The 12,889-nt window shown below is 40.2% G+C and overlaps 1 protein-coding gene across 1 annotated transcript in view; it reads right to left on the bottom strand.

The window, feature by feature from the left end:
• tars2 (threonyl-tRNA synthetase 2, mitochondrial) overlaps nucleotides 1-12,889 on the bottom strand; it is a 47,309-nt gene that overhangs the window by 18,782 nt on the left and 15,638 nt on the right. Inside the window, exons 2-10 of the transcript XR_009777092.1 lie at nucleotides 10,961-11,090; nucleotides 9,748-9,941; nucleotides 8,416-8,468; nucleotides 8,182-8,308; nucleotides 7,728-7,903; nucleotides 7,239-7,524; nucleotides 6,897-7,136; nucleotides 4,994-5,161; nucleotides 2,828-4,880 (exon numbers count right to left, since the gene is read on the bottom strand). The gene's annotated coding sequence lies outside the window, so the exon portion shown is untranslated. The remainder of the gene's footprint in view (nucleotides 1-2,827; nucleotides 4,881-4,993; nucleotides 5,162-6,896; nucleotides 7,137-7,238; nucleotides 7,525-7,727; nucleotides 7,904-8,181; nucleotides 8,309-8,415; nucleotides 8,469-9,747; nucleotides 9,942-10,960; nucleotides 11,091-12,889) is intronic.

Raw genomic sequence — 12,889 nt, 5'->3', positions numbered from 1 at the left:
CATGAGATGGTCAGTAGCTGGGTATGTAACTACTAATACAATATCTTTAAATGACATCACAGCTGTGGCCTTCCAACAGCAGAGTACCAAGATCGTGCGGCTGCTCAGTTAAATAAATAATTAAATAAATTCATAATAAATAAATAAAAATAACCTTCCATGTTGTACTGAGGGAGCAACTGACTAATTACAGTCAGAACTGCAACCATCATAAGAAAAAAAAAAGAACACTAAATGCCAGAAAGACGATCATTCCACTTACTATTTAAAAACAAAAAAACAAAAAACTACTTTTTTGCATCTATTAGTATGCTAATCAGTGTAACAAATAACCGTTGGAGAATGTGTGTATGTTCATCACACCAGAAAGGATTGGACACTCAAGGAGTAGTGGCAGAGCATCATTGATGAGAACAGCAGTGCAACCTATAAAATATACAAACACACACCACGAGATTCATCTTCAGTCAGTTTCAAACTCAATTTCTCAAACCAAGTGCTCTTGAGGTTAGGGGGAGGGGATAAATTATTTACAGGAATATAGCGGGTGTTTAAATGAAGATCTTAAAGAAACAATTCTTAATCTCCATGCAATGCAATCACTGCAAACTACTTTTGATTATTAGTTGTTGCAACATGTGACTGTAGAGACAACAGCTTACAGTGGGTTGTAACAGACACAAATCCAAGAAAACAGAGGTTGTTCAAACACCGTAGTAACAAATCTTGTTTCATTTAAGCACAAACTTTATGCAGGAAAGTCTGTGGCATCTTGATACGCTGTGATTTCAACTCAACTTGTAGATAAGCACTGACAGTCCTGGATCAAACACAGGAGACATGAGGAGTTGACTGCAGCGCTCATTCTGCACCTCTCACCACAGGCGTAAACTACATTTCCTACAAAAAAGGGAGTATTACTGCCTTTGTGCAAAGTTGTTGTTTTTTTTGTTTGTTTTTTTTTCAAACCCCGTGAAGGGTTGAGAGGTGTAGAAGTGTTTATGGAGCCAAGCGTTGGAATTTGAAGGAAAAGGCATGAAATAATAGAAACAATACGGAGGAAGTTCCCAAAACAGTTGAATCATTCCAGAAATTATCCAAATGAGTTGAAATGTTTTCACATGTGGCTGCCTACTGCACTATAAATTCTACATAATAGAAAAACAGCACAAAAAGAAGCCATTGAATGTTTATATAACATGAAAATGGCAGAAGCTGTGAAAATATATCTAAACAATTTCTCTGAAAACAGGCAGAAAATACAGCTAAAAAAAAAAAAGGGCGCAAAATAAAATAAAAACAGCGCAATTCAAGTGATAAATAGTAACCAAATAAAGTACCCCCCCAGTTCAATTGAAACTCTGGATTTTATTCAAGTTAGCACATGCTGAAAACGTTCAAAAACGTCCCCCTTCCCAGCATCTACTACCGAGTATTTTCTGATTGAGTTTAACTTTGAGCACGCAGAGGCAGACATTTATGTCGGTGATAAAAAATACATAATTTTATCTTCACCCTCCTCTTCTGTGCATGGCTTTTTTCAAAACGAGGACAGAAAGGAACAAATACTGCAGATAAATTCTTCAGGGTTAAAGCTTATCCAAGGCCTCAATCACAGTAAAGACAGGCTCTGTGTGTGACGCTCACTGTCTTCATTTACAGAAAAAACAAAAGAGCTTGAAGAGAAAAAGTGGAATCAACTTAGTCACTCTTTATATTTACAAGCTTGGAAATATACAGTGGGAAAGATAGATGAGTGAAGAAAGGCTGAGCAAGAGAAGACTATTTACAGGCAGGTGTTTATAGGAATAGGAACAAGTGTTAACCTCAGCTGCAGCAACATAATCACTTCAAATGAGAAGTACCAATTTTTGATGCACAGCACACATCCATCCATCATGGAAGAGGAAATTACTCTGGAAGCTACGTTTGTCACTTCAATCACACACCTTTGAAGAACTGCTTTGATATTTTGGGAAATGTGATGATTCTTGCCGAAATTTGCAGGATATCTTTTGTAACTTATTGCAGGAAAAGAGGAGCATCGACTTAGAGCGTAACAGACTAAGACGTCTTTCAGTTTTAAACTAACCAACTCTGCATTCATTTTTAATCCAGGCTTACTTACTCTATGATGTTCTGTTGTAGCTGCAGGTTAACCCCAGCAAAAAAAACAACGAACAAATCCCTTGCAAACTTTCATTTATGCATGGATGAGTCAATGTTGTATCCCCACATCCAGACAGAGCCGTGCCCTTCTCCTTTTTCCTATATTTACGCTCAGCTAATCTTCATAATTAGCACGCTGTATACTTCTGTATTATAAATGGTAATAATTTTTTTATACAAGTCTGAGCAAGAAACTTAATAAACATGTTTCCCAAAATGTCAAAACTACTGCTTTTTGTTTCTTCACAGTATTCACTGAGATCCAAACGGTTTCACGGTGTCTCTTTGTGTGTACTTCAGGTAAAATAGCTCCAAAATCACACAGGTAGTAAAAAAAAGAAAAGAAAATAAAAAAACCCACAACATCTAAATGTTCTATGGTAGAATTTTTGCTTGAACCATCTTTGTTTTATTTTCTATGGTTATGTCACTTTTGTACCAGATCTAAAGAAACTAATCTACAGTGTAATCATAAGTGGGAAAATGGAAGATATTATGTTACAAAACACTCTGTACTGTGTAACTTATAACTGGTGAGCACAGTGTAAGATGCCTGGCTACCAAGCTGATGCTGGAGGATTTAATCAGCTAGAAATACACAACCTATGGTGGTTTTAATTCAAGCTAAATAACAGAGTAAAGATATCTGGGCTCATACCAGCAGGGCTAACACACACTGCACTGATAGATGTGTAGCTTGAACTTCTCATTCGGCTCGTCAGTGATGACACGTCAGTAGCGTGGCGGCAGGAAAGGCCTCTTCTGCGCGTGGAAAGGCCCACCTGCAAATGGAGGGCCAGCTCGCTTTCCCCCATGAAACCCGCCTCTGGGGTGATCTTGAGACGGGGGTCGACCTCGCAGCGGGTGTCTCTGTGACATGGGAGAGGAAAGGATTGGGGGTCGAGGACTGGGCATGTTAAGGAGAGGTACAGGGTTAGAGGCTTGGTTGCGGGACTGAGCGGGAGGACTAGTGGGAGGTTTCTGACCGGCTGACTGAACAGGTGAGCGAACAGGAGCGGTGTCGACGGCGGGGGAATTGGGAGTGGAGGGAGAGGTTGTGGAAGATGTGGGGGAGGGAGAAGAGGAGGGGAGAGGTAGATTCAAAGGCTCCTTCACTCTGCCCAGCAAAGGTGGAGGAACACCAGGGGTACCTGGGCGGTGGAGGGGCGGCGTGTGGCGGGGAACAAAAGGCTCTTTAACTGTGCCGGGACGGGGAAGCTTAGGGGGCTCGCCTAACAATGACGACATAAGTGGCAGGGGGGGCAATTTGCTTCCTCTGGGCCCCAGTCCGCCACGATCTGGCCCCTCAAGTCTGATGGGAGGAAGCAGAGATATGGGGCGATCTACACTAACCATCACGCCCCCCACCATTACTGCAGAAGGCAGAGAAGGTGGAGGTGAAAGGTGCTGTGGTGGAGGTGGAGGGGGTCGAGGGATTGGAGGAGGACCGGTGAAGAAAGGGGATGTTGGAGGAGGATGCTGCTGGTGGTTTGGTGGAGTTTGAATGTTGTCTGGGTGGTAGGGCATTGAGAACTGAGTGGGAGGAGGAGGATGAGTGTGGGGGAGGGGTGGAGGAGGGTGGAGATGTGGGACAAGGAGATGAGCGAGAGGAGGTGGAGGAGGAGGTGGCATGGAAGGGGTCCTGTCCTCTGCACCTCCCTGGCCCATGTTAAGAGGAGGAGGGAGAACATGGGGTGGAGGAGGCTGAGCTCCCATGTATTCCTCTTCATACCACAATGAAGCCCCTGGCCGACCGCCAGGCCCTCCCCCGCGACGAGAACCTCGACCAATAACTCGGATGCTCTCTACTGTTTTGATTGGTTCTCCAGCAAGATGCCGATTAGAGTACCCCAGAGTTAGGATGGGTGCCCCTTCAGTGTGGGGCGACACAAGTGTCTCAATACGATGGACCTCCCCATCTCTACCTGGAGACATTTTATTCTTTCCCTTCTCTTCTCTTTTTCCAATTAGACCATCATCAGAACTAGTGCTCAGTTTACGAGAGCCAGCTGAAAGTCTCCTCTCTCCCACTCCTTTGTTTCCCATAATCCTTAGCTGGCTGTGTTGTTCATCTTTCAAACCCTTCATGTCATTACCGGGGGAAGGAGGTATCCGTTTCTTCATCACTTCGTTGTCCTTTAATTTTGTGTTGCTTTTTTTCCCAGCTCCGTATCTGGAAGAAGAGGAGGCTAGAAATTTTCCATCACTGTTGCCTCTTGAAGGAGAGATGGCAGCATCCCAGGACTCACTACGATAAGCTGTGGGTGAGAGTTTATGCAGTCCAGATGAGCCTAAAGGTTCTGGCACGCTACCAGGTGTGTCCATGATCTCGTCCTGAGTCGGGGTGCCGGCTGCTTCATCTCTCACTGGGGTCCCGTCAACCCCATCAGGACTGGCATCACCTAGAGCCAGACTAAAACCTGGATTGCCCTGCAAGAAGCTGTTGATCTTGGATTCTAAACTGGGAGGAGAAACAGAAGAAAGCGCTGAAGGGTGAGCAGGGGGCGGTGGAGGAGGAGGGGACCGCTGTCGTTCTCTCTCCCATTCTCTGGATCCTCCAGGTGTGTCACATTTGAGGCTGTTCCCCAGATTAGGTTTCGTTTTTGGGGTGGTTGGGGTTAGTGGGTTTTTGACACTTGCTGTTTCTGGAGAGGTTCGGGTGGAGGGTGCAGAGGAGTTGTTAGTCACACTTTGCAAAAGAGAGGACAAAGCTGCTCCAAGACAAAAAAAACAGAGAAAAAGTGACAAGTGGTGAAATACACTGTTCAAAAATCTTTTTTTCCAAATAATTCTCTAATATAATAGAATGATGAGCATTTCTAACCTGGTGTGTTGGTCTTAGACAGAGCACTGAGTATCCCTTCAGGGGTAATGTCGACACGTGACAGGATGCTGGCCAGGGCAGGGCTCGGAGGGGCTGCTTTGGAGGTTGCCGACTGGCCAGTGGGGGTAGTGGGCGTCCCGGGTGACGGGCGAGGTGACGGACTAGGTGCTGCCAAGCAGGACAACACAGAAAGGAAGATTAAAAAGGGCAGAACTTTAATTTCTTGTGTACATATTTAAAAAACAACAGATTACTCAAAGTTTTAAGATCTAGGTAAGTGGTTGTGTACATTTTTCTTATGGTCTAATAAACCCTATAAAAAAATGTCAATTTATACAGATTAGAAATATTTGGTCTGTATCTGAACCGTGATTAAGTTCAATGGGCATATAATGTCTGGAAATACAAATGAACAACACACCACTGTCTGCCAACCTGTTTCACTGAATGCCATGCATCTGTTAAGAGAATTTGAGAGATGCAGTTTTGTTTCCAGAGCTTCACCACAAGAATATCAACATCCACACTGATTTTTTTATCATGTGATAAAGATGACCAATATTGTGTACTATATTAATGACATTATTTCAATGCGTCCCTCTTCTTCGGTGGATATACGCTACCTGACGTGCAAATTGCTTAAATAGCCTTAAAAAGGAAACAGATATAGCCGTGTATACATTTTCAAAAAATTTCCAAAAAATATTTGTAGGGAGTATGGAAATTATGAACTATTAGTTAGGAAAAGGCATTTCAATCCCAGGGATTCTAAATTACATCATAAAAGATCTCTTAGAGACAAAACTTTCAAGGTTTGACTTTAGTGTCAATATTCTTCCTAGTTTTCAGGGTTCATAGGTCAAACTCAAGGTCCATTTCATCATTTTTCCACCATTTGAGTCTGATTGTACTAATTGACTTATTTAGATGAATACCTACAATAGAATAAGAAAAAATAAGAAACTAATGATAAACATTTTAAAACGTTTCACTGGTTTGAATTAGACTACTTGTCAACATCTGAAAATTCCTTTAAAATGAAAAAAATCTAGTTTGCACCTCCTCGTAGTTTTAGATGTCATACAATGTGTACACATTTTTTCATATATATATATATATATATATATATATATATATATATATATATATATATTATACACACACACTTTTTATATTTTATGTATTTTCTGCATATTTACTAGCATAATTACACATGACTTGAAGTCTGAATAATACTAAAAACTTGATGAAGACAGATTAATGCTTTTGCGCACCAGCAACACAAGTAGGGTACGCACAACCCCTACGCCATGCCTGGCGTACTTCTGCATTATTGGTTGTGTTTCTCTGTAATTACACCACCATCTGCTGGGCGGTCGTTTATGTCCTTTCCTGCAGCACCGTGGCTCCCAGTGCCCTTTCCTTCTGTTTGTATGATGATTTGTTTTGTCATCAACAACAAGGAACTTTGCCAATGTTCACTAATAAAACAACATTTGTACAATTGATCAAAGATGTGCATTTTCCACCCATGTGTGTGGTTAACTAAACAAAGCAGAGATCAATGGAGGGGTGGACGTCAAGTACGCTGCTCACCAAAGCACATTAAAAAAAAAGTCCTTTACATGCAACTGGATGGATCTATTACTGAACAAATCACTGAGCAACATAACATTAAAAGTGGTAACATAAAACATGTCCATGACTTAAGACTGAAATAGACAAGCTGGCAAAGGTCATTCAGAAATCAAAACATGAGGTAAGCAAGATGCATTGTACAACAACAAATAAAAATATGAGCTCTATGATATACCCGATTCCCGGGTAAACAAAGAGCAACAATCCTGCAGAAAATTACAAATACATTTTCCGTCAAGCAAACTTCCCTCAAACCCGAACACACCTGTATTCTTCATGGCAGATGTGAGTGAGTTGAGAATGGAGCTGATCTTTCCGAGGTCCACCTTGGCCAAATTGACCCCCAAAGGGGTGGTTGGAGCAGCTGGAGCTTTAGTGGATGTTGGGGTGACTGGGTTGGCCATGGGGGGAACAGCATTGGTCTTTGACGTTTTTGTAGGTGTGCTTGGAAGCTTCGTCAGCGTAGTCTTGGAAGCAGCCGTGGTTGGCGGATCTTTCTTGTCGTCTGAAATTGATAGAAAAATAAAATACAAATAGCTGATACATTTACACACAAAAATACACAAGCTTTACAATTTCACTGGATTTATGTAAAATAGCAACTTACCCTCTTCAGCAGCAGTGTCCATCTCTTCATCAGACATGTCCATGTCTTCTGTTTCTATGTTTTCACTTTGCATTTCTCCTTCATCCATGGCTTTGCCATCCAGCTCTGGATCGACCTGGGCTCTACTAACTCCCATTTCCAGAAAAGGTGAGTCAGAGCCGGTGGGCGAGGGGGCGTCTTCAGATGGAGAAGGGATGGGAGAGTCTTCAGGTCCAGGTAGCGTTGACTTGAGAGAATCCAGTTTCCTTTTAAGGCTGGTCACACGGGTGGCAAAGGCATTGTAAGCCTGGAGAAAGATGGAATATTATTAGCAGAGCCAGAAATAAATCATTGAAATATATATTATATTGATATAACACTGACCCTACATTTACGTTAGATGTAAAAATGATACTGTAAAAATGATAAAAAATTTCAGTTTCTGTCATAAAATAAAAACATGGTCATGTCTTTACACTTTGCCATGACAAGCTGTAAGGAAAGACTCACATTAGCCACAATCTTAACTTCCTTGTACTGCGTCTCGTAGAAGACGTCTGCATTTCCCAAAGCTTCCAGCAGAGGAGGCCCCGTTTTCAATTCTTTCTCTAGGAAGCTGACATACTCCTGCAGCTTCACGCTGCCATCTTCAACATCTTTGGCAAACTTGTTCCCTCCTGCTTTGTCTAGCAGAGGAGACCGTTCACAAACCAGCACAAAGTTAAACACAAAGTTCCCTCAAGATGCCCATGTCTGATCATAAAATACTGGTAATGTCAAAATTAAGTTCAATGTTGTGATGCAACTTTAAACCTAATCAGAACACACTTTGAACAGTTATGGGAGGTGCTGGTATTCAAGCATTGAGAAAATAAACAGAAGTCATGTATTATTTCAAGAATGGTTCAGATTAGTAAATCAAAAACAAGTTTGATGTGCAGAAACAATCTTAGTGACATCATACCTTTGAGTCTCTTGAGGGCTTCGGAGCTGCAGACATCCACTCTGAGAGCTGCGAGCTGTTTCTCCCTGAACTCTTCTTCAGCAACAGCTCGCTTAGATCTCAACAACTGTTCAATTAGCGATTGGGGCTAGGGGGGAAAAAGGTACATTTTAAAATGACAGTACGCAACACCATTCATTGATTTTGTGTCAGGCACATTCTTAGAAGAAACTGATCAAGATAGAACAAGCTTACAGTGAACTCTGCAACAATTTTGGACTTCAGTGCAGCTTTGGTGCTGGTGGTGGCTAAAGGATTAATGAGAAAGAGAGATGAATAAGTATAAAAATGATACAATTAGAGTATAAAAATACATTTCTAACACATGGTACTGTGGCAAAGTCTGAACCTTTTACATTTATATTTATTTTTGCAGATATGAGCTTTAAAAGTAAATAATGAAAAGAAATAAAACAAATTTCTAATACTACAATTTGTTAATTCAGGAAAATGATCTGTTACTACATATTTCTCATATACATGAACACATTTTTTGTGAAGCAATTTACAACAATAAGATAATTAGATTCTTGTTAAAAGAATAAATAAATAAATAAATAAAAGATCCAACTTGTGCATATTGACAAAAGTTTCTTCTCCCGATTCATCAGGGGAATACGAGTAGTTGGGCTGCTGATATTCATTTCATTGGATGTCCTGATTATTTTCTTTTGAAATTGACAGTATAATTGAATTCATAACTAATTGTTCTATCACAGATGTCAGGCTGTCCTTGAACTAAAAGCAGCCAGGTCAAAATATAATCAACTGTTTCAAGGAAAAGATTCTTATTAAAGTTGCAGTAGAAGCAATTTGCTCAGTCCATTCCAGTTTCTGTGAAACGACTGACAGACAAATTCTAACTTTTACAACACCATTATCAACATCATACAATTAACAACATTCACCTAAATAAAGGCAGTATATGCACATTTACAAAAAGAACAAAAGCACCAGGTAAATCAGAGGAATTGAGGCACAGACTCCATTAATACCAGGGAAATGCCTTTTTTTTTTTTTTTTTTTAACTTAATGATGTACAAAATGATGGTTCTTTTTTAACTAAAACAAGGCAACAAATTCCTTTCCCAGTGGTGGTGGTACCAAGGTTATTTTTCAATGTCTTGAGGCCACACTTTTACTCCCAGGGTTAAATTCAGCGTCAGTAACTACTACTATGACAACAAGAAGTGATGTTTTTACAATATATCCTGCAGGCCTTTGTGGGCCACAGTTTCTGATAAGCACGGCTTCCTGAGATAAATTAGCTTGTTTATTACTTTTGTTTGGACTTTATATGTCAGTCCCACATAGCAGGGCTAACAGGTGCACACACACTGGCAGATATTGTTCAAACACGTTTCCTTTTATTTGCCTCTTTTATCTCCTCTAATAGCTTATATATTCTATGGCAGTATGCCACACACCCCCAAATATAACTTTTCAGTTAGTTGTAACAAGAAGATTTTTTTGCTCTGAAGGAATCGTGAATTTTAGACATTTATTGTACAGCAAGTTGAAACTGACCATTTGCAGGTGGAATCTCCTTTTCTTTTTCCTTTTCCTTCTCCTTCTCCTTCTGTTTCACTCGCTCCTTTTCTCTCTCCTTTTCCTTTCTGTTCAAGTTGGCTTTGAACTTGGAAATGACCTCTTCTGGATACACACTCCTCTCCTCCCAAATGGTAAAGATCCTTTCCACCGACTTGCGGACTTTCCCATCTCTAACAAAACAAAAATGACAAATGATGTACACCTCACTAGCACCAGAAGATCAATCTATTTCAATCAATTTGGTGCAAAATTTTTCTAAAATAACCATGATAGTCAAAAATGTACACTCATCTATACAAAGAATTACTATTATGCTCAATAAAAGAAATGCTATTTTTGCTTCCTTTAGTTTACGTGTAATTACGCGTGCTGCTCTCATTTACTAGAAAACCATAAAAGGCGCATTTCCACTAGCGGGAGTTCCGGGTAGATTTTTCGGGGCCGGGCCGTTTGCGCGCCTCTCCATTACCAGGAACAGCCTGTAATGTGGCCTTCAGGGACCTTTACGGGGCCAAAAAGTAGCCCTGTGGTAGGAGAGAGCGTTTTTCGGCCGAGAGGGGCTACCTGGTGGGTCGTCTCTGCTGATTGGGTATTCTAAAATCAGGAAATTAGGTTTAGCCCCCTCACGTGAACTTAAAAATCATATGACCACAATTTGTTTAAGCATTTTGACCAGAGACATTTTGCTACGGGTACATTTGATGACATTGGAGATTACATGAAAGAAACAATGGATGGGCCAATGAATCGGTTCAGGTCTTGTGTCATATTAGACCAATATAGAGGTCCGACAGGGGTTACTTTTAATCTCAAATCGCTAGGACTGTGGTGTTTGTTTAAGAAGAAAAGCACATAGCATCCGTTGTTTACTTGTTTTATCTTCACTGCATTACTGATAAATCTTGATAAAAAAAGGCCATTTGAGTTTTACCAAACATCTGTGGTATTTTAAAGCAAATGGATCAATATAAAAGGATTAATTTAAAGTTTTATGTAAAAATTAAGCACAAAGAAAAAGTTTAAAAAATTTAACATTTCACATTTTTTGTTTAAAATACAACAAACGTTTGCAGATCAATACCTGAAAACTGTTTATACCAATATCATTCAGCGGTAATGCAGTGAAGAGGCATTACTTTGACTTGATTAACACGTAGTTAGCCAAACTTAAATTAAACTTCATACTCACTTGATGAGCTGAGCAGCATTAGGAAGGACCTCGGAGAAGGCTGGGCGAAACACAATCGCATTCTTTCGTTTGCAGTTTTGGATCACATCATTGGCAACGTAGAAAAGATTCAGGCGATGATTGACGTCAGCTGAAAATAAAAGAAAAAGAAACTAATGAGAAATTTTAAATATGTAACACACCGTTATTCTGGGCTGCCCTAAAAGTGGAATAGTTAAGGGTATCACACAAGCAGGCGGTCCCCGTGTTCTGATCCAACACGGTAACTGAGCCAGGTTTCATTCATTTCTCTTTACTTCTACATAGCAACATGATTTACCAACAGCATCACCATTAAATAGCCTGTCCAATCAGCTATATTGACCATTGCAGTAAAAACTTCAACAACGAACCAGTTGATGCTATATCTAATGTTTTTAAACCCTTGAAAAATCAATAGTATCAACAATAATTAAGGATCAGTTGAACCAGATTTAGAACTCATTTTTGGAATTTCATACAAAATAAATAAAAGTAGTGTAGTTCAATAATATTTTCAGTTACATTTATTAAATACATTTTTTTTTTTAAGTAGCTTATTTATTTCAGGACTTCTATTTCATTATGCCACTCCAATTCATTTGACCAGCTCATTTTCTTAAAAACGTCTCTTCTAGGATTAACTTCATCATCATCATATGTATCCAGTCCATATACATATTTAATTGCATATCATTTATTTATTTACTTACAGCGTTCCATAATACAAAAGACAAACGTCTACTTGCGACTTATACTACTAATCAATACACAAAACAACCTGCATAAATGTCTCCCATTTATAAACCAGAACTGGCACGGCTGGGTGATGGAACACCAGATGTCGACATCTGACCCCATAGCGCCTTCATCGGGTATTGTTTTTAAATTAAAAATTACAACGAGATCGAGTTTTTATGTGCAACATTTCAAACCCAGTGAGTGTTATTTTAGTCAGGGTTTTTCCTCACATAGTAAATGTTTCAGCACCATGAACCAATTTTAATCAGCAAAGGAAACAAATCTCTAGAGGCCATCCAATGTGGTGATACTTTCAGTATGTTTATTTGGAGTTCATTTACCAGCAGGACACAATGCTATCAGCTGAAAAATAGACAAAGGGGGCGTTTCCACTAGTGGGAGTTCCGGGCCGTTTGCGCACGTCTCCATTCACAGGAATGGCCCTGTAAAAGTGGCCTTCAGAAACCTTTCATGGTGAAAACAGTCACTGCAGCAGAGAGGTACTCAGGTTGGCCAAAAGGAACCTCCTGGCGGGAAGCTCTCTGCATATCCAGATTTCTAAATTGCGTTACGTTACATGTGACCACAACTCATTTGAACCATACGCCACAAAACATTTTGCTACGAGTACATTTGATGAAGTTGGAGATTACAAGAAAAAAACGATAAATGAACCAGCGAGTCAGTTCAGGGGCCTGTACTACGAAGCAAGTTCAACATATCCAGGATATCTTTTCCTTATCCAGATTCACTAAGCGGGACAATTGCAATCACGCTAAGCGGTCACACGACGGCGGTTATCAACTCCGTATATCAACCCAGGTTTCTCCAATCTGGATATGAGCGCGTGCACATAAAAGGGGCGGTGTTTTCAGCGCATGACCAATCGCAAGCATGGAGAAGTCCGCTGTCAGAGCCGCTTATTTCAGTAGCGAAGAGCAAACTATAATTTTACGGAAATATGATGAGTATAGGCATATAATACAGGCAAAAAGCAACACAGTTGCAGCTGCAAAATGCAGGAAAGACAGCTGGCAAAAGATCGCTGACTGTATAAATGCGTAAATTCATAGGGATATAAACATATATTTGAATATTCTGGGAATCTTAATCTTAAACTGTAAACCATGATCAGCAATATTAAAATAATAAAAGGCTTGCAATATTTCA

This window comes from Cololabis saira, chromosome 3 (assembly GCF_033807715.1).
Source record: "Cololabis saira isolate AMF1-May2022 chromosome 3, fColSai1.1, whole genome shotgun sequence".
Taxonomy (NCBI): Eukaryota; Metazoa; Chordata; class Actinopteri; order Beloniformes; family Belonidae; genus Cololabis; species Cololabis saira.
Note: the sequence above shows the minus strand (reverse complement) of the source record. Positions and strands in the feature narration are given on the sequence as shown.